This window comes from Engystomops pustulosus, chromosome 7 (assembly GCF_040894005.1).
Source record: "Engystomops pustulosus chromosome 7, aEngPut4.maternal, whole genome shotgun sequence".
In the NCBI taxonomy this organism is placed as follows: Eukaryota; Metazoa; Chordata; class Amphibia; order Anura; family Leptodactylidae; genus Engystomops; species Engystomops pustulosus.
In genome coordinates this window covers 180,043,586-180,064,814 of record NC_092417.1, presented here as the reverse complement: position 1 = coordinate 180,064,814, position 21,229 = coordinate 180,043,586, and the positions used below count along the sequence as shown (strand labels likewise).

General features: G+C 48.7%; 1 long non-coding RNA gene across 1 annotated transcript; it reads left to right on the top strand.

Annotated features, from left to right (window-relative positions):
• Positions 1–17,020: 17,020 nt before the first annotated feature.
• Positions 17,021–20,546, top strand: LOC140069082 (uncharacterized). Its single transcript, XR_011848712.1, has 3 exons — positions 17,021–17,283; positions 17,695–17,786; positions 20,374–20,546. It is a non-coding gene; the product is annotated as an uncharacterized lncRNA (long non-coding RNA).
• Positions 20,547–21,229: the final 683 nt, after the last annotated feature.

Genomic DNA, 21,229 nt, shown 5'->3' with positions numbered 1-21,229 from the left:
CTATCCTGTATATATGGGCACAGCACAGTACTACTACTCCTATCCTGTATATATGGGCACAGCACAGTACTACTACTCCTATCCTGTATATATGGGCACAGCACAGTACTATTACTCCTATCCTGTATATATGGGCACAGCACAGTACTACTACTCCAATCCTGTATATATGGGCACAGCACAGTACTACTACTCCTATCCTGTATATATGGGCACAGCACAGTACTACTACTCCTATCCTGTATATATGGGCACAGCACAGTACTACTACTCCTATCCTGTATATATGGGCACAGCACAGTACTACTACTCCAATCCTGTATATATGGGCACAGCACAGTACTACTACTCCTATCCTGTATATATGGACACAGCACAGCACTACTACTCCTATCCTGTATATATGGGCACAGCACAGTACTACTACTCCTATCCTGTATATATGGGCACAGCACAGTACTACTACTCCTATCCTGTATATATGGGCACAGCACAGTACTATTATTCCTATCCTGTATATATGGGCACAGCACAGTACTATTACTCCTATCCTGTATATATGGGCACAGCACAGTACTACTACTCCTATCCTGTATATATGGGCACAGCACAGTACTACTACTCCTATCATGTATACATGGGCACAGCACAGTACTACTACTCCTATCATGTATACATGGGCACAGCACAGTACTACTACTCCTATCCTCTATATATGGGCACAGCACAATACTACTTCTCCTATCCTGTATATATGGACACAGCATAGTACTACTACACCTATCCTGTATATATGGGCACAGCACAGTACTACTACTCCTATCCTGTATATACGAGCACAGCACAGTACTACTACTCCTATCCTGTATATACGAGCACAGCACAGTACTACTACTCCTATCCTGTATATATGGGCACAGCACAGTACTACTACTCCTATCTTGTATATATGGGCACAGCACAGTACTACTACTCCTATCTTGTATATATGGGCACAGCACAGTACTACTACTCCTATCCTGTATACATGGGCACAGCACAGTACTACTACTCCTATCCTGTATATATGGGCACAGCACAGTACTACTACTCCTATCCTGTATATACAGCCACAGCACTGTACTACTACTCCTATCCTGTATATATGGGCACAGCACAGTACTACTACTCCTATCCTGTATATATGGGCACAGCACAGTACTACTACTCCAATCCTGTATATATGGGCACAGCACAGTACTACTACTCCTATCCTGTATATATGGACACAGCACAGTACTACTACTCTTATCCTGTATATATGGACACAGCACAGTACTACTACTCTTATCCTGTATATATGGGCACAGCACAGCACTACTACTCCTATCATGTATATATGGGCACAGCACAGTACTACTACTCCTATCATGTATACATGGGCACAGCACATAACTACTACTCCTATCATGTATACATGGGCACAGCACAGCACTACTACTCCTATCATGTATACATGGGCACAGCACAGCACTACTACTACTCCTATCCTGTATATATGGGCACTGCACAGTACTACTAGTCCTATCCTGTATATATGGGCACAGCACAGTACTATTATTCCTATCCTGTATATATGAGCACAGCACAGTACTACTACTCCTATCCTGTATATATGGGCACAGCACAGTACTACTACTCCTATCCTGTATATATGGGCACAGCACAGTACTATTATTCCTATCCTGTATATATGAGCACAGCACAGTACTACTACTCATATCCTGTATATATGGGCACAGCACAGTACTACTACTCCTATCCTGTATATATGGGCACAGCACAGTACTACTACTCCTATCCTGTATACATGGGCACAGCACAGTACTACTACTCCTATCCTGTATATATGGGCACAGCACAGTACTACTACTCCTATCATGTATACATGGGCACAGCACAGTACTACTACTCCTATCATGTATACATGGGCACAGCACAGTACTACTACTCCTATCCTGTATATATGGGCACAGCACAATACTACTACTCCTATCCTGTATATATGGGCACAGCACAGTACTACTACTCCTATCCTGTATATATGGGCACAGCACAGTACTACTACTCCTATCCTGTATATACAGCCACAGCACTGTACTACTACTCCTATCCTGTATATATGGGCACAGCACAGTACTACTACTCCTATCCTGTATATATGGGCACAGCACAGTACTACTACTCCAATCCTGTATATATGGGCACAGCACAGTACTACTACTCCTATCCTGTATATATGGACACAGCACAGTACTACTACTCTTATCCTGTATATATGGGCACAGCACATAACTACTACTCCTATCCTGTATATATGGACACAGCACAGTACTACTACTCTTATCCTGTATATATGGGCACAGCACAGCACTACTACTCCTATCATGTATATATGGGCACAGCACAGTACTACTACTCCTATCATGTATACATGGGCACAGCACAGTACTACTACTCCTATCATGTATACATGGGCACAGCACAGTACTACTACTCCTATCCTGTATATATGGGCACAGCACAGTACTACTACTCCTATCCTGTATATACCAGCACAGCACAGTACTACTACTCCTATCCTGTATATATGGGCACAGCACAGTACTACTACTCCTATCCTGTATATATGGGCACAGCACAGTACTACTACTCCTATCATGTATACATGGGCACAGCACAGTACTACTACTCCTATCCTGTATATATGGACACAGCACAGTACTACTACTCCTATCCTGTATATATAGGCACAGCACATTACTACTACTCCTATCATGTATACATGGGCACAGCACAGTACTACTACTCCTATCCTGTATATATGGGCACAGCACAGTACTACTACTCCTATCCTGTATATACGAGCACAGCACAGTACTACTACCCCTATCCTGTATATATGGGCACAGCACAATACTACTACTCCTATCCTGTATATATAGGCACAGCACATTACTACTACTCCTATCCTGTATATATGGGCACAGCACAGTACTACTACTCCTATCCTGTATATATGGACACAGCACAGTACTACTACTCCTATCCTGTATATATAGGCACAGCACATTACTACTACTCCTATCCTGTATATATGGGCACAGCACAGTACTACTACTCCTATCCTGTATATATGAGCACAGAACAGTACTACTACTCCTATCCTGTATACATGGGCACAGCACAGTACTACTACTCCTATCCTGTATATATGGGCACAGCACAGTACTACTACTCCTATCATGTATACATGGGCACAGCACAGCACTACTACTCCTATCCTGATTCCAGTCCCTGTGTCTTGTAATACACGGAAGTGAAGGGATCACCGGGTTCAGGAAACACAGAGATCCCGACACTCGGAGTAAATAAAGGCGGATCAGGGATGGACTAAAGTGTCAGGAATGTCGGGGGTCAGTGACCTGAGGTTACACAAGTCGGTCCCTGTGATGATGATTCAGGCAGAGAAGATGTGAGGAACCTGCAGTCCCAGTGACATCACAGGAGGCTCCTCATATACAACATGTACAGACCTACCCACACCCTGCCCATACCTGACCTATCTATACTGTACCCATACCTGACCCATCTATACTGTACCCATACCTGACCCATCTATACTGTACCCATACCTGACCCATCTATACTGTGCCCATATCTGACCCATCTATACTGTGCCCATACCTGACCTATCTATACTGTACCCATACCTGACCCATCTATACTGTACCCATACCTGACCCATCTATACTGTACCCATACCTGACCCATCTATACTGTGCCCATATCTGACCCATCTATACTGTGCCCATATCTGACCCATCTATACTGTGCCCATATCTGACCCATCTATACTGTGCCCATACCTGACCTATCTATACTGTACCCATACCTGACCTATCTATACTGTACCCATACCTGACCCATCTATACTGTACCCATACCTGACCCATCTATACTGTACCCATACCTGACCCATCTATACTGTGCCCATATCTGACCCATCTATACTGTGCCCATATCTGACCCATCTATACTGTGCCCATATCTGACCCATCTATACTGTGCCCATACCTGACCCATCTATACTGTACCCATATCTGACCCATCTATACTGTACCCATACCTGACCCATCTATACTGTGCCCATACCTGACCCATCTATACTGTGCCCATACCTGACCCATCTATACTGTGCCCATACCTGACCCATCTATACTGTACCCATACCTGACCCATCTATACTGTGCCCATATCTGACCCATCTATACTGTGCCCATATCTGACCCATCTATACTGTACCCATACCTGACCCATCTATACTGTACCCATACCTGACCCATCTATACTGTGCCCATATCTGACCCATCTATACTGTGCCCATATCTGACCCATCTATACTGTGCCCATATCTGACCCATCTATACTGTGCCCATATCTGACCCATCTATACTGTGCCCATATCTGACCCATCTATACTGTGCCCATACCTGACCCATCTATACTGTACCCATATCTGACCCATCTATACTGTACCCATACCTGACCCATCTATACTGTACCCATACCTGACCCATCTATACTGTGCCCATATCTGACCCATCTATACTGTGCCCATATCTGACCCATCTATACTGTGCCCATATCTGACCCATCTATACTGTGCCCATATCTGACCCATCTATACTGTGCCCATATCTGACCCATCTATACTGTGCCCATACCTGACCCATCTATACTGTACCCATATCTGACCCATCTATACTGTACCCATACCTGACCCATCTATACTGTTCCCATACCTGACCCATCTATACTGTACCCATACCTGACCCATCTATACTGTACCCATACCTGACCCATCTATACTGTGCCCATATCTGACCCATCTATACTGTGCCCATATCTCACCCATCTATACTGTGCCCATATCTGACCCATCTATACTGTGCCCATACCTGACCCATCTATACTGTACCCATATCTGACCCATCTATACTGTACCCATACCTCGCCCATCTATACTGTGCCCATACATGACCCATCTATACTGTGCCCATACCTGAACCATCTATACTGTGCCCATACCTGAACCATCTATACTGTGCCCATACCTGAACCATCTATACTGTGCCCATACCTGACCCATCTATACTGTGCCCATACCTGACCCATCTATACTGTGCCCATACATGACCCATCTATACTGTACCCATACCTGACCCATCTATACTGTACCCATACCTTACCCATCTATACTGTGCCCATACCTGACTCATCTATACTGTGCCCATACATGACCCATCTATACTGTGCCCATACCTGACCCATCTATACTGTGCCCATACCTGACCCATCTATACTGTGCCCATACCTGACCCATCTATACTGTGCCCATACATGAACCATCTATACTGTGCCCATACCTGACCCATCTATACTGTGCCCATACCTGACCCATCTATACTGTGCCCATACATGACCCATCTATACTGTGCCCATACATGACCCATCTATACTGTGCCCATACATGACCCATCTATAATGTACCCATACCTGACCCATCTATACTGTGCCCATACCTGACCCATCTATACTGTGCCCATACCTGACCCATCTATACTGTGCCCACACCTGACCCATCTATACTGTGCCCATACATGACCCATCTATACTGTGCACATCTGATGAAGGGGAGCAGCGGAGGATGAGGTGACCGATGGGCCATTGGCGCCCCCTACTGCCCTGGCGCGGCACAGACTCACAGCCAATGGCCGCTATGTTAAGGGACGGGGCTTTGTTTATGATGGGAGATAAGAGGGTCATTAGTGAGGTGTTGGGTCTGATTGGGTCGGCTGCCCGCCCGCGCCCTCTCACTACCAGTTACAGTTTTACGCCTTTATGGCGCTTATCTTGTTTGCTGCGGATAAGGGCAGTGAGTAACGCGAGGCAGTGTCAGGAGCCGCAGCCCTCCGCGTCCCGTACCACTACACCGGTAGTTTTATGGGGATCATTACATGGGTAAGTGCCAGGAGTCACTACAGAGCCACCACGGGGCAGGTGCCAGGGAACAGCCTGATGACTTTACAGCCGTGTGTGCCGCCAATCACCGCTTATCAGTCTGATAGCGGAATCAGGACAGTAGCCTCACACATGTGACCTCCGGAGCGCCGACATCTCAGCTCTGCCACCCCCCCCCTCCCCCCCCCCCCCCGTCTACACCCAACCCAGGGGTCCCCCAAGAGCAGGAGGGAGCCCCACACATGTGACCTCCGGAGCACCGACATCTCAGCTCTGCCACACACCCCCCCGTCTACACCCAACCCAGGGGTCCCCCAAGAGCAGGAGGGAGGCTCATACATGTGACCTCCGGAGCGCCGACATCTCAGCTCTGCCGCACACCCCCTGCCCACACCGTCTACACCCAACCCAGGGGTCCCCCAAGAGCAGCAGGGAGCCCCACACATGTGACCTCCGGAGCGCCGACATCTCAGCTCTGCCGCACACCCCCTGCCCACACCCAGGGGTCCCCCAAGAGCAGGGGGGAGGCTCATACATGTGACCTCCGGAGCGCCGACATCTCAGCTCTGCCGCACACCCCCCGTCTACACCCAACCCAGGGGTCCCCCAAGAGCAGGAGGGAGGCTCATACATGTGACCTCCGGAGCGCCGACATCTCAGCTCTGCCGCACACCCACCGCCCACACCCAACCCAGGGGTCCCCCAAGAGCAGCTGGAAACCCCACACATGTGACCTCCGGAGCGCCGACATCTCAGCTCTGCCGCACACCCCCCGCCCACACCCAACCCAGGGGTCCCCCAAGAGCAGGGGGGAGGCTCACACATGTGACCTCCGGAGCGCCGACATCTCAGCTCTGCCACACACACCCCCGTCTACACCCAACCCAGGGGTCCCCCAAGAGCAGGGGGGAGGCTCATACATGTGACCTCCGGAGCGCCGACATTTCAGCTCTGCCGCACACCCCCCGCCCACACCCAACCCAGGGGTCCCCCAAGAGCAGGGGGGAGGCTCATACATGTGACCTCCGGAGCGCCGACATCTCAGCTCTGCCACACACCCCCTGCCCACACCCAACCCAGGGGCCCCCCAAGAGCAGCAGGGAGCCCCACACATGTGACCTCTGGAGCGCCGACATCTCAGCTCTGCCGCACACCCCCTGTCTACACCCAACCCAGGGGTCCCCCAAGAGCAGCTGGAAACCCCACACATGTGACCTCCGGAGCACCGACATCTCAGCTCTGCCGCACACCCCCCGCCCACACCCAACCCAGGGGTCCCCCAAGAGCAGGGGGGAGGCTCATACATGTGACCTCCGGAGCGCCGACATCTCAGCTCTGCCGCATACCCCCTGCCCACACCCAACCCAGGGGTCCCCCAAGAGCAGCAGGGAGCCCCACACATGTGACCTCAGGAGCGCCGACATCTCAGCTCTGCCGCACACCCCCCGTCTACACCCAACCCAGGGGTCCCCCAAGAGCAGCTGGAAACCCCACACATGTGACCTCCAGAGCACCTACATCTCAGCTCTGCCGCACACCCCCCGCCCACACCCAACCCAGGGGTCCCCCAAGAGCAGGGGGGAGGCTCATACATGTGACCTCCGGAGCGCCGACATCTCAGCTCTGCCGCACACCCCCCGTCTACACCCAACCCAGGGGTCCCCCAAGAGCAGCAGGGAGCCCCACACATGTGACCTCCGGAGCGCCGACATCTCAGCTCTGCCGCACACCCCCCGTCTACACCCAACCCAGGGGTCCCCCAAGAGCAGGAGGGAGGCTCACACATGTGACCTCCAGAGCGCCGACATCTCAGCTCTGCCGCACACACCCTCCCCCCCCCACACCCAACCCAGGGGTCCCCCGAGAGCAGCTGGGAGCCCCACACATGTGACCTCCGGAGTGCCGACATCTCAACTCTACCCTCACCCAACCCAGGGGTCCCCCAAGAGCTGCAGGAGGGAGGCTCATACATGTGACCTCCGGAGAGGCAACATCTCAGCACTGCCGCACACCCCCTGCCCACACCCAACCCAGGGGTCCCCCAAGAGCAGCCGGGAGCCCCACACATGTGACCTCCGGTGCACCGACATCTCAACTCTACTGCACCCCGTCTACACCCAACCCAGGGGTCCCCCAAGAGCAGGGGGGAGGCTCATACATGTGACCTCCGGAGCGCCGATATCTCAACTCTACCGCACACACCCAACCCAGGGGTCCCCCAAGAGCAGGGGGGAGGCTCATACATGTGACCTCCGGAGCGCCGATATCTCAACTCTACCGCACACCCCCGCCCACACCCAACCCAGGGGTCCCCCAAGAGCAGCAGGGAGCCCCACACATGTGACCTCCGGAGCGCCGACATCTCAGCTCTGCCGCACCCCACCCCCCGTCCACACCCAAACCAGGGGTCCCCCAAGAGCAGGAGGGAGGCTCATACATGTGACCTCCGGAGCGCCGACATCTCAGCTCTGCCGCACACCCCCGTCTACACCCAACCCAGGGGTCCCCCAAGAGCAGGAGGGAGGCTCACACATGTGACCTCCGGAGCACCGACATCTCAGCTCTGCCGCACACCCCCCGTCCACACCCAACCCAGGGGTCCCCCAAGAGCAGGAGGGAGGCTCACACATGTGACCTCCGGAGCGCCTACATCTCAGCTCTGCCGCACCCCACCCCCCGTCCACACCCAAACCAGGGGTCCCCCAAGAGCAAGAGGGAGGCTCACACATGTGACCTCCGGAGCGCCTACATCTCAACTCTACCGCACACCCCCTGCCCACACCCAGGGGTCCCCCAAGAGCAGGAGGGAAGCTCATACATGTGACCTCTGGAGCACCGACATCTAAGCTCAGCCGCAAGCTGCCCCTTCAGGCACTAGGACCACCCCTTCTATTATGAGCCCTGCCCCTTCCAGCAACAAGGACCGCCCCTTCCATCATTAGTCCTGCCTACATCTGTCACTAGGACCGCCCCTTACATAAATAGCTCCGCCCCCTTCCATTTTGCAGCAAAATCTGGAGCAGATTTATTGCTATGGACGACCTACACGTGTCAGGAGAGTTTCCACGGTGTGGACCTTCCCTACCTTCACCTCCGCCTCCTGCGGTCCTCATCCGGCAATGTTATCCAGATTATACAATTCCATACAAAATCTGGGATATATAAAAAAGAAGAAACAACAGGATCAACCAAAAAATAATCAGAAGTGGGAGGTGTAACGTGAGGGTCAGTGTTCTGGGGCATCTCGGGTTGTGCTAGTATTCTTGGAATCCATTTGACCCAATGTACTATGTGTGACCCGTGTACTGCCAGCGACCCGAGACGACCTTCACCCTGATAAACCCGCAACAATAATGAACTCACAGGAACTGAGCGCCGCATAATCAATTAATGAACCAATCCGAAGATAAACCGCAGAGAGATCACTGACTAATTACTGGAAAATTAACTACAACTGTGAGGCATGAGATGTGCCTAGTAGAGACTGCTCAGCACCTCCTGCTCTATAACATGCTGCCTGCAGATAGGACACTATATACAATGGGCTCAGCACCTCCTGCTCTATAACATGCTGCCTGCAGATAGGACACTATGTACAATCTGCTCAGCACCTCCTGCTCTATAACATGCTGCCTGCAGATAGGACACTATATACAATCTGCTCAGCTCCTCCTGCTCTATAACATGCTGCCTGCAGATAGGACACTGTGTACAATCTGCTCAGCTCCTCCTGCTCTATAACATGCTGCCTGCAGATAGGACACTATGTACAATCTGCTTAGCTCCTCCTGCTCTATAACATGCTGCCTGCAGATAGGACACTATATACAATCTGCTCAGCTCATCCTGCTCTATAACATGCTGCCTGCAGATAGGACACTATGTACAATCTGCTCAGCACCTCCTGCTCTATAACATGCTGCCTGCAGATAGGACACTATATACAATCTGCTTAGCTCCTCCTGCTCTATAACATGCTGCCTGCAGATAGGACACTGTGTACAATCTGCTCAGCTCCTCCTGCTCTATAACATGCTGCCTGTAGATAGGACACTATGTACAATCTGCTTAGCTCCTCCTGCTCTATAACATGCTGCCTGTAGATAGGACACTATGTACAATCTGCTCAGCTCCTCCTGCTCTATAACATGCTGCCTGCAGATAGGACACTATATACAATCTGCTCAGCTCATCCTGCTCTATAACATGCTGCCTGCAGATAGGACACTATGTACAATCTGCTCAGCACCTCCTGCTCTATAACATGCTGCCTGCAGATAGGACACTATATACAATCTGCTCAGCTCATCCTGCTCTATAACATGCTGCCTGCAGATAGGACACTATGTACAATCTGCTCAGCTCCTCCTGCTCTGTAACATGCTGCCTGCAGATAGGACACTATGTACAATCTGCTCAGCTCCTCCTGCTCTATAACATGCTGCCTGCAGATAGGACACTATATACAATCTGCTCAGCTCATCCTGCTCTATAACATGCTGCCTGCAGATAGGACACTATATACAATCTGCTCAGCTCCTCCTGCTCTATAACATGCTGCCTGCAGATAGGACACTATATACAATCTGCTCAGCTCCTCCTGCTCTATAACATGCTGCCTGCAGATAGGACACTATGTACAATCTGCTCAGCTCCTCCTGCTCTATAACATGCTGCCTGCAGATAGGACACTATATACAATCTGCTCAGCTCCTCCTGCTCTATAACATGCTGCCTGCAGATAGGACACTATGTACAATCTGCTCAGCTCCTCCTGCTCTGTAACATGCTGCCTGCAGATAGGACACTATGGGGGTCATTTACTAAGGGCCCGATTCGCGGTTTCCCGACGTGTTACCCGAATATTTCCGATTTGCGCCGATTTTCCCTGTATTCCCCCGGGATTGTGGCGCATCGGCGCTGGCATGCACGCGACAGAAATCGGGGGGCGTGGCCGAACGAAAAAATCCGCCGAATTCGGAAAAACCGCCGCATTTAAAAATGGAAAATGTGTCGCTTGGGACGCGTTTACCTTCACTTGGTCCAGGTTGGTGAATTTCAGGGCATCCGGATTCTTTTCAGCGCAGCAGCGCAACCTGGTGGACGGCAGAGGAACTACCTTGATGAATCCCGGCTGGACCCGAATCCACCGCAGAGAACGCGCCGCTGGATCGCGAACGGACTGGGTAAGTAAATCTGCCCCAATGTACATTCTGCTCAGCTTCTCCTGCTCTATAACATGCTGCCTGCAGATATGACACTCTGTACAATCTGCTCAGCTCCTCCTGCTCTATAACATGCTGCCTGCAGATAGGACACTATGTACAATCTGCTCAGCTCCTCCTGCTCTATAACATGCTGCCTGCAGATAGGACACTATGTACAATCTGCTCAGCTCCTCCTGCTCTATAACATGCTGCCTGCAGATAGGACACTATGTACAATCTGCTCAGCCCTTCCTGCTCTATAACATGCTCCCTGCAGATAGGACACTATGTACAATCTGCTCAGCTCCTCCAGCTCTATAACATGCTGCCTGCAGATAGGACACTATGTACAATCTGCTCAGCTCCTCCTGCTCTATAACATGCTGCCTGCAGATAGGGCACTATGTACAATCTGCTCAGCTCCTCCTGCTGTATAACATGCTGCCTGCAGATATGACACTCTGTACAATATGCTCAGCTCCTCCTGCTCTATAACATGCTGCCTGCAGATAGGACCCTATGTACAATCTGCTCTGCTCCTCCTGCTCTATAACATGCTTCCTGCAGATAGGACACTATGTACAATCTGCTCAGCTCCTCCTGCTCTATAACATGCTGCCTGCAGATATGACACTCTGTACAATCTGCTCAGCTCCTCCTGCTCTATAACATGCTGCCTGCAGATAGGACACTATGTACAATCTGCTCAGCCCTTCCTGCTCTATAACATGCTGCCTGCAGATAGGACACTATATACAATCTGCTCAGCTCCTCCTGCTCTATAACATGCTGCCTGCAGATAGGGCACTATGTACAATCTGCTCAGCTCCTCCTGCTCTGTAACATGCTGCCTGCAGATAGGACACTATGTACAATCTGCTCAGCTCCTCCTGCTCTATAACATGCTGCCTGCAGATAGGGCACTATGTACAATCTGCTCAGCTCCTCCTGCTCTATTACATGCTGCCTGCAGATAGGGCACTATGTACAATCTGCTCAGCTCCTCCTGCTCTATAACCTGCTGCCTGCAGATAGGACAGTGCTTTCTTTGGGAACAGTACAGTTTTTTTGCTTTCAATCCCTTTAAATTGCTTCTATATTATTGAGCTATTTACATTGTTGCAGTGCGTTCCCCTCCTCCTGTTACTGTAGGTCGGTTGGGGATCAGTTATAATCTGAGGTTATATCTCCAGCAGATTGTGATGGCGCGGTGAGATAAGGGGCGGCGGCGGTGGTACCAGGCTGGTCCTATCCGGGTGAGATCTGACCTTTGACACAAGTGAGGACACAATATATCAGATAAAACCTGTCTGCGATCTCGTCACCTGCCGTAAATCCCTGCGCCTGATCTCATCTGAGATCCTTATTGCAGATACCAGAATTTCTGCAGCTATTTGGCCCATTTTCTATGGTAACGGCGCGTGACCCTGACCGCTGTGGTGACCCTGACCGTGTGGTGACCCTGACCGCTGTGGTGACCCTGACCGCTGTGGTGACCCTGACCGTGTGGTGGAAGGGACATTTCCAAGTATATAAGTAACATTTGTTAAAGGGACGGTTTTCTTACTTCAAAACAACATCTTAAAGATGCACAACCCACTGATCACGTGGTCCAGGAGGAGGCCCCCCAATTCAGGTAGCATTGAGGAGTCCCTACCCTTCCCTACCATCATATCTGCCCTGTCCATAATAACAATAAACCCTCCACTGACCACATAATGTCCACACATGATCCTACTACAACACAGGATCTATACCTCCCTCCCCTCCCCTGGATAAAGACCTTATCTGCTGCAGATTTACTCTCCTCATGCGCCGGCAGGAAGTCTGTGTCTGTGTGTGAGCTCGTCCTGGAATGAAGAGGGGGGGGGGGGCAGAGAAGAGCTCACAGGGCAGCAATATGTCCTCCTGACCCTTAACTCAGAACATACGGGGTCAACCAGGGGCAACCAAAATTGTGTGCACCAGGACTGATAGATATAAGTTGGACTTATATCTGTGAAATGCTGCATTTATGTTAATAACAGTGAATTAGAGAATGTGATATTCTGTTACCTGAGTACATTTAAGAAGCTAAGTCATTGTGGGAGGAATATCCCTTTAAGACAAGAGCCAAGAGATGCAGAAGTCAAGACAGAGCCCAACTTTTCTAAACTCTCTGTTTTGGAACGTTCTGAGGTCGCAGCTACACGCCTGCTATACCTCAGGAGGATACATTTATTGTAAACATAACATTAACCCTTAACAGGTTACAGTCATACATACAGATAATAATTACAACGTGTCGTGTCCTATTCCTGCCACTTGGGGGTTTAAGATTTGATTCAGGAGATCCTGAGTGTGAATGAGGCCCTAAATATCTGGATTACTATGATTTGGGAATCTAATGGGGCGATCAGTCCCAATAGATCTCTGGGTCAGAGATTCCAGCATTAAATGTAGTAACATCCCAATTCCGGGACATTCCAGTGATATCCTGTGTGAAGTCATGGGGCGGCCATGTTTGTTTGGGTAGTGGAATGAGCCGGTGACTGAGGATCCTGTATGACGGGGTTAATGACACTGAGTAAATACTCGGGTATTGATCCATCTCAGGTCGCGGTAGAGGTGGCGAGAGACTCATTGTATGATGACCTGAGAGGTAATCCTGTCGCCTATTATCAGTATTAGGAAATATTTAACACCAGGATATAAGTGATGAGAAACCTCCGACCCCGGAATATGTTCTATATGACTCAGGACAATGAGATCACTGGGGAGAGGCAAAGCTCCTACACGTGTCCTGGGGATGGGACAGGAATATGTGATCCGTCTCTCAGGAGCACAGCGCCATACACAGAGCGGTGGCCGCACCTGGTACTGCAGCGTCTTAGCAGAGGCCATATGTATATTGGATGTCCCCATGATTTAGAGAGCGGGTGTAACTCCTGTAGTGCTGACTTCCTGGGGTCTTACTAGGAGACATGATACAGTCAGGGGCTTCTCCCTCGTTCACCTGTTCACACTGTATCCTCTTTTTCAGTGGGATGGAAACATGTGACCTCTGACCTCTGTATCTCTGTATCCTATAGGCTACGTGTTACCTCACACCCTCCGGGAACATCATGTGCGGCTCTTATCTTTATGAAGGAGTCAGGAGGCGATGATGTCAGCAGACAAGTGATGATGTCACACAGGAACTAGAGGAGAGGGTCAGAGGAAGAACCCATCATACACAATGTGACTCCTCATTACAGATTCATAATGATGTGATACCCCAAAATACCATCAGTCTACAATATACACGGTCATACTGCTAAATACCCAAATACTCTCACCCTGCTACAGTACCCCCAAATACTAGCAGCCTGCAATAGTACCCCCAAATACTCCCAGCCTGCAATAGTACGCCCAAATAGTCCCAGCCTGATATAGTACCCCCAAATAGTCCCAGCCTGCAATAGTACCCCTCAAATACTCCCAGCCTGATATAGTACCCCTCAAATACTCCCAGCCTGCTAAAGTGCCCCCCAAATACTCCCAGCCTGATATAGTACCCCCAAATACTCCCAGCCTGATATAGTACCCCTCAAATACTCCCAGCCTGATATAGTACCCCTCAAATACTCCCAGCCTGATATAGTACCCCCAAATAGTCCCAGCCTGCAATAGTACCCCTCAAATACTCCCAGCCTGATATAGTACCCCTCAAATACTCCCAGCCTGATATAGTACCCCTCAAATACTCCCAGCCTGCTAAAGTGCCCCTCAAATACTCCCAGCCTGCAATAGTACCCCCAAATACTAGCAGCCTGCAATAGTACCCCCAAATACTCCCAGCCTGCAATAGTACGCCCAAATAGTCCCAGCCTGATATAGTACCCCCAAATAGTCCCAGCCTGATATAGTACCCCTCAAATACTCCCAGCCTGATATAGTACCCCTCAAATACTCCCAGCCTGATATAGTACCCCTCAAATACTCCCAGCCTGCTAAAGTGCCCCTCAAATACTCCCAGCCTGATATAGTACCCCTCAAATACTCCCAGCCTGCTAAAGTGCCCCTCAAATACTCCGAGCCTGATATAGTACCCCTCAAATACTCCCAGCCTGCTAAAGTGCCCCTCAAATACTCCCAGCCTGATATAGTACCCCTCAAATACTCCCAGCCTGATATAGTACCCCCAAATACTCCCAGCCTGCAATAGTACCCCCAAATAGTCCCAGCCTGCAATAGTACCCCTCAAATACTCCCAGCCTGATATAGTACCCCTCAAATACTCCCAGCCTGCTAAAGTGCCCCTCAAATACTCCCAGCCTGATATAGTACCCCTGAAATACTCCCAGCCTGATATAGTACCCCTCAAATACTCCCAGCCTGCTAAAGTGCCCCTCAAATACTCCCAGCCTGCTAAAGTGCCCCCCAAATACTCCCAGCCTGATATAGTACCCCTCAAATACTCCCAGCCTGCTAAAGTGCCCCCCAAATACTCCCAGCCTGATATAGTACCCCTCAAATACTCCCAGCCTGATAAAGTACCCCCAAATACTCCCAGCCTGCAATAGTACCCCCAAATACTCCCAGCCTGCAATAGTACCCCCAAATACTAGCAGCCTGCAATAGTACGCCCAAATAGGCCCAGCCTGATATAGTACCCCCAAATAGTCCCAGCCTGCAATAGTACCCCTCAAATACTCCCAGCCTGATATAGTACCCCTCAAATACTCCCAGCCTGCTAAAGTGCCCCCCAAATACTCCCAGCCTGATATAGTACCCCTCAAATACTCCCAGCCTGCTAAAGTGCCCCCCAAATACTCCCAGCCTGATATAGTACCCCTCAAATACTCCCAGCCTGATAAAGTACCCCTCAAATACTCCCAGCCTGATATAGTACCACCAAATAGTCCCAGCTTGTTATAGTACCCCCATAAAATCCCTGCCTGCTAGAGTACCCCCAAATACTCTCACCCTGCTACAGTACCCCCAAATACTAGCAGCCTGCAATAGTACCCCCAAATACTCCCAGCCTGCAATAGTACCCCCAAATAGTCCCAGCCTGATATAGTACCCCCAAATAGTCCCAGCCTGATATAGTACCCCTCAAATACTCCCAGCCTGATATAGTACCCCTCAAATACTCCCAGCCTGATAAAGTGCCCCTCAAATACTCCCAGCCTGATATAGTACCCCTCAAATACTCCCAGCCTGATATAGTACCCCTCAAATACTCCCAGCCTGCTATAGTACCCCCAAATACTGCCAGACTGCTATAGTACCCCCAAATACTCCCAGCCTGATATAGTACCCCCAAATACTTCCATTCTACTATAGTGTCATGCATATATCACTCCACTTTCTATGTAACAAAACCGAGGAAAAGATGATGATGGATCTTTACTGCCCTCTGCTGGGGAGAATCACACACTGCACCAAGGCTAAGCCCAGGGGAAATTCTACATACAAATTGTGAACTGTATAAGGTCCCCCTGTACCCCACCCCCTGTACCCCATTACTACATCACCTGTAGCCCATCTCCTACTTCCTGCTGTAGATCAAAACCCCGGGAAGAAATAGTGTAATATTGGTAAAATACTGTTATACAGACAACTGCCACATGTTTATGCACATGTATAATTATACAGATACAGACCTGCCAATTGTTATTGGGTGCTGCTATGTCCTGGATTGTGTTTGGGGGTGTCCCCAATCCCCTATCGAGGTCAGAATACAACCAGAGCTCTGTATGTGCTGCTCTACTACAGCCCCTCCTGCACTGTCCTCATAGATTGTAGTCAGGAGGGGAGGGGGAGACAGGAGAGTTACACAGGAAGAGGATGCCAGTGTTTCCTGTACTCCAGATACTCTCTGCTCAGTCAGGTCTCCATAACCCTTTAGCTGCTGGTTCCTATGTTTAACCCCCTACTTATATGCTGAGTCTTATCTTTTGGCCCCTCCATCCACCAGCTGCTGATATACTATGGCGGCCATAACTACAGTCCTAGCATCAGCCGCAAGATCAACTGTACTAGAATGGTAAGTACTGCACATCTGATGCATGTGTGCACGTGTAGTGTGTATATACATGTATGTAAAATGTGTGTATATGTGCATGTAATGAGAATGTGCCTGCATTGTTTATATACACGCGGTATGTATATATGTGCATGTAATACGTTCAGTGTGGATACATATAGAATATATATTGGGTAACATGTATATACATGACATGTGAATAGGTGTGGACATATAGAAGGTATATATCACAATATTGTGTACACGTGTGCGTAAAGCGTATTTATCTTTCACTATGAACATGTGCAAGTAATTTGTGAGTATTACGGATGAGTGGAATCAATCGGGTTCAGTGGGTTCGGCCGAATCTTAAAAAACGTTTCCGGTACCTGATCCCAAACCAACTGCTAACCCTTTAATTCCTGTCTCCAGCTCGCCCACGCCCCTCTACGCCCCTCTAAGCCAACTATGCAGGACAGGATGATCGTCTGATGTGTATGGGGCCTGCATATCTGAAATTACAGGTAGGTTAGGGGTAAGTAGTAGGATTACCCAATCCTTTTGCCGGGCAATGACCTCTTCATCACTCCCTGCAGGGATGAACCAATCACACGTGTACAAGGCAGTTGGGAGAGATGGCTGTAAGTGTGAGTCTGGGGGGGGGGGGGGGCGCAAGGGGGCCGTTATAAAATGTGGGGACCCCCAAAACCACAATTTAAGTGTGAGGGTCAGAAAAGGGGAATTAAAGCATGGTGACTGCAAGGGGGCAATTGTAGAGTGTGAGGGCAAAAGTAGGAGCATTATATCATGAGGGCCACAAGAAGGGGTTACTGGGGGCATTATACTGTGTCGGTCCATTAAAGGGAGTGTTATACTGTATGGGTTCTTATTCTGTGTGGGGACACTAAAGGGGTGAGATTTAGAGTATTTCCTGACTGATGTAAACTTGCTATGAGCAGGTTGTGCCTCTCTTTTAGGTATTTATGAACCCTGTCTTATCTCTAAGTATTTCAGGCAGAGTTTGGGCCTAATATTCTGAGGCTGAAAGGCACACTAGGCCTCAGGGCCCATAGCAACCAATCACAGTGCAGCTTATGTTGTTTATAGTGTTCCTTGAAGATGTAAGCTGGGATGTGATTGGCTTCCATGTGCTGTATATATATATATACATCTCCTGTATAAAGTTTATTAGTCAGAACAAAAACGAGAACACTAATAAGTCAGACGGAACAGATGGACAGGGTGTCCATGGCCACCAATTATAGTGCAGCTTCCAATTCTTAACCGTCTCTGTAAAAATGGTATCTGCATTGTGATTGGTTGCTGTGGGCCCAGTATGTCTGTCAGTCTCTATATATTAGGCTCAAACTCTGCTTAAAATCTTTAGTGACACATGACATAGCTGTCAGACAGCGCTTTACTTGGCACTGTACACACCGGGAGAGATTTATTGTATATTTTATGCCAGTTTTTTTGCAAAATCCGTATTTTAATAAACAAAATCATAAACATGTTATTTATTCTCACTAAAATTTCAAAATCTATCAAATATATTATATAACCAGCTGTAGCCCTCAGTGTGGCCCGGGATAGTATATAACTGCTCTTAGAGTATCAACGATCACATGATGCAAGCATCGCATATTACCATATTACCTCACACATAAGCTGCCCCAAACTAAGACTACATGTACACTGCCGTTGCCCGCTCTACCGTAGCACAATGGGCACACGGCGGCGCCAGGGAGAGGAGCAGAAGGAGAGCGCTGCTCACCCCGCCCCTCTCCATAGGCATATATGGTGCACAGCGCTGTATTCTGGAAAAACGATAGGACATGTACTGCTCCCGTTGGGCGCCATGCACCCATTGCCGTCTATAGGGGACGTATATCGGCCGTATATACGTCCCCTGAACAGCAGTGTGAATGTAGCCTAGGAATGATAATCATTGATTGTCTAGTCACAGCCAGAGCTGCAGTCACCTGAGATGATCTAACAGTAGATAAATGATTGCAGCTCTGACTGTGACTGGAGTATCTGAAATTATCAAACAATAGATAGATGATTACAGCTCTGGATGTGACTGGAGTCCATAATAGCATGTACGAGACTGCAGCTCTGGATGTGACTGGAGTCCATAATAGCATGTATAAGACTGCAGCTCTGGATGTGACTGGAGTCCATAATAGCATGTATAAGACTGCAGCTCTGGATGTGACTGGAGTCCATAATAGCATGTATAAGACTGCACCTCTGGATGTGACTGGAGTCCATAATAGCATGTATAAGACTGCAGCTCTGGATGTGACTGGAGTCCATAATAGCATATATAAGACTGCAGCTCTGGATGTGACTGGAGTCCATAATAGCATGTATAAGACTGCAGCTCTGGATGTGACTGGAATATCACAGATGATGCAAGTGTCATAGTTGAAAACATATTCTTCATATCTTACCTCACACATAAGCGTCTTATACTCATTGCTTACAGTAACCAATCACAGCTCAGAACTCATATTAATGACCTGTGGCAGAATAGAAACTTAGCTGTGATTGTTTGATTACTGCCACAGCAGACAATGGCTCCTATATATGGTGGGTAATAGGTGAATTTTGGAAAGCATAGAGTGAAAATTTTGACTCAAAACTCTGACGTTCCCTGAGTACATACATACACATACATACATACACACACATACACACATACATACACACACACATTCATACTGTACATCCACACATACATACACATACATACTGTACATACATACACACACATACACATGCATACAGCTTTATATATTAGATTCCATTAAGTTAATGCCATAACAGAAGAAAATATACAAATCACAAATTTTTCCCCATTTTACTATAAAAATTAGAAATACAAGTGATCTTACAGTTCTCTAAATGGTATCGATAAAAAAGGCACATAGTCCGGCAAAAGAAGACCCCCCCCCCTCCTCCCACAAGTCCGTACAATGAAGTATGAAAAATGTAAATCTCAAAACATGGCGATAACTAGATTCTTAATAACAATATGGCGCATCTGCAGACTTTAACTGTAATTGCAGACTGTAATTTTCACCTCATTTGTAATTTTTTTTACAGCTTTCATTACATTTCATGGAAGAACAATGTGCCCCACGTGTGGCTCTGTCGGGAGTGAAAAACAAAAGCCACAGAACAGAAGATGCCCAGCGCCCTGAAGGGGTTAAGGTTTTATGCTCGTATCCCCTTACACCTGCCCAGAAGCCACATACAGTCACATAAGTCGGGGGGGGGGGGGGGGGGGGGGGGGGGGCGGGGGGGGGGGTTGTGGTAAGAATTGCGGTCTGGCAGCCACAGTCATCACTGCTGCCAAGTCCACAGAGTCTCCAGCAGGTGGCGCCACACACACGAGTCTGGAGCATAACGTGGATTCCTGTTCGCTGCTGGAGTGTCGTGCAGTGTGTCAGTAGCCTCGCTACCCCGCACCGGCAGCAGCTGCTACACCGAATAATATCTCATATATATGGGAGAACCTTTACCCACGTACAGAAGGAAGGTTTTAGGAATAACCCCCATCTAATATTAATAAAATGAGTTTATCCAATGCTTTTATTCAATGACAGCAAGCAGAGACTTTGATGATGGTGAAAGATCCTTGTGAATAATAACCGTTGAAGTTCCCAATTGGTAAAGCTAAAAATCTTGTGGATGGGGCCTAAGGGTCGTGGCACACGTGGCGTTTTGAACCTTTTTTTAAGCAGTACGTTAAAAAAACGCATCAGTTTTTGACAGTTTTTCCCAATTATCTTAATTAAGATAATTGGAAAAAGGACAAAAATGGTCAAAAAACGCATTCATTTTTTAACGGACTGCATAAAAACGTCGCAAAAACAGGTTCAAAACACCATGTGTGCCGCCACCCTAACCTGCACTCACCGGACAAAGACCCCAAACCAGACCCTGTTAAGATATCAAG